This window comes from Diceros bicornis, chromosome 18 (genome assembly GCF_020826845.1).
Source record: "Diceros bicornis minor isolate mBicDic1 chromosome 18, mDicBic1.mat.cur, whole genome shotgun sequence".
NCBI classification, from domain to species: Eukaryota; Metazoa; Chordata; class Mammalia; order Perissodactyla; family Rhinocerotidae; genus Diceros; species Diceros bicornis.
The window spans coordinates 62,815,556-62,818,057 of NC_080757.1; positions in this window are offsets into that span (position 1 = coordinate 62,815,556).

Below are 2,502 nucleotides of genomic sequence, written 5' to 3' on the forward strand. Positions count from 1 at the left end.
CTGGCAGTGCAGGGAATGGTGGCTCTGCACTGGAGGTGAGTCCTGGAGAGGCGTCTGACAGTATCCTGGGTGGAGCAGGGCGCAGCCCACTCCTCCCTGGGAGGCTGATCCTACGGACTTGGACTCTGCATCTGACAGCATCCTGGGTGGAAGAGGGCGCAGCTCACTCCTCACCAGGAGGCTTACCACTGGGACTGGGGTAAGGGACTCCTCTCTTCACTTCTTCCTTGGGCTCCTACAGCAGGTTGAGGGGTTTGCCTTCCCCTTGGCCTGGCTCCTTTCATGAGGGCTTCTGGAATTCAGCCAGTTTAGAGAGTCCTGCGGACTCCACACTGGAGGTCCCAGAACAGTGCGCTGAAGATATTCTACTTTGAAAACCTCCTGGCAGATCCTTTTGTTTGATGTTGCAGGTTGTTATTGAATTTTGAAAGACCCGAATGCCACTTGTTGTCTGTAGCTTTATTGAAAATTTACAGTGGTTTGTTATAAGTTGGAAGTTGTTACAATCTATCCAAAGAACTAGTAACATGCGCTTGTTTCAGAGGTCAGCCACCGTGCTTTCTTGACAGTTTCCTTCAGAGCCTGTGGCCCAAAAGTTTTGTTACTGTTTTTGAGAATGATGCAAGGCACTGCAGAAAAGGTTGCTCATGGCACATGTCGTGGTCTGACATGGTCTGGGGGCAAAGGAGGTGGGGGTCTTTAGGAAACTAGTCACAAAGCATTGAGAAAGGTGAGAAGTTCGTGTTGCTTGGAACTCCCTAAGGAGCTAGTATCCACCTGGTCTGGTCCACAGCGGCCTCAGGGGGTCTAGATGACCTCAGGTGGAGCAGAAAGCCCTCAGGAGAGACCCCCCCCAAAGCCCCATGTGCACAGTTTATTCTAAATAAAGATTTTACCTTAATGAGAAGAAAAGATGATGAAGTGTCTTGGTCAGTATTTTGCAGGGGCTGGTTGCTTTGTACAGGGAACAGCTTTCCTCCTGGTAGTGGAAGGACAGGAGGAACACGGAACCACAGCTGTTGGGGGCTGACCTCTTGTCAGCAGTCTCACATCCTCAGCTGCTTGAGTAGAGCTGGGGCCAGGCGCCCTGCTGAGTGCCTGGGAGGCTCTGCTGGCCGACACCTGGCCTGGCTTTGAAATAGGGGGACCAACCCGCCCCGTTTTAGCACCCAAAGTCCTGCATCCTAGGGACAGCAGGAAGGTTGGGCAGCCATGAGCTGCTAGGAACTATTTCTGAGGCTTCCTGAAGCCTTTCCTGTTGTCTTGATGCCATCATGTGCTATCTGCCCGAGCGTCTATGTTCCTACAGGGCACTTACCATAGCCTGGGAGGAGGTCCTCACCTTTCTTCCTTCTCTGCCCTACAGACGGTCAGCTCCTTAAGGTAGACAGTGGGTCTTTCATCTTTCTATTCCAGTAATAACTTGCAAGCAGAAGGTGTTCCTTAAATCTTTACTAATGGTTTAAATGGACAAACTCGCTACATGTGTGGGTGTTCCCAAAAACACGTTTTGCTTTTATAGTTGATCGTTTTAGGGGGAGACATTTAATTATTTCTTTTTAATTACTTTTTCATTTATCCTTGCAGGCTCCCCATAAAGGGCTCAAAAGGTCTGGTCCAGTGGTTAAAAGCTGTTCACAGGGATGACTGAACCCCAATAAGCATTGTTTTGTCTGTCGTGAACATTTCACCAAAAAAAGCTCTCAGAAAGCCTGGAGGATCAGTACTACATGCTCAAGCCATGGCCGTGCCCTCCATCTTCCACCTGACTGAGAAGGGGGGGCTGAAGGCCCTGGCCGCCCCAGGAGGAAGGACACCAGAAAGGCTGCCTGGAGCCTGAGGAACATGCGAGTGAAGCAGATGGGAAAGGAGCTGCAGGTTCATCGTCGTCCTCGAGGGAAAACCTGAGGGCCCAGCCAGGGTCCCGCAAGTTGAAGTGAGCCCCTCTGCAGGGTGAACACACACCCAGGGCCACACAGGAAGCCGGCAGTCAGGAGCAGGTGTAGTCTCTGGAAGGAACTCCAGGAGACAGTGTGGTCTCCACAGCGTGAGGCAGCCAGGGAGATGCAAACACGTCTGCTGTAGATGCTGGCGATGAGACCCCCTCTTCCCAGCCAGGACCTGCTGGGGAAGAGTGGCATTTCCGTATGTGACTTTACCCCCAAGATCTAGGGCGTGAAGGTTTATTGGCTGGCTTCCTTCGTACAGTTTCTCCTTAGTGCACACTCAAGAGAGGCTATCTGTCCCTCGAGAGGCTGTTGACAGAAAGAGGCTGAAGAGAGACGTGGAGCCCAGCTGCAGCGGAACCAGCCTGGGGCCCGACGAGGGCTTGGCCCAGAGCCCCCACGTTCATCATTCACAATGATGCCTCAGAAACCCTCCCAGAGCCCCTTCACCCTCCAACAGATGTCACCCCGAAGCCAGCCGCAGAAGCTGTGCAGGGCGAGCACAACGACACCGGCCCCACGTCCCTCAGCGAGGTCATCTTGTCAGTGCTGGGGA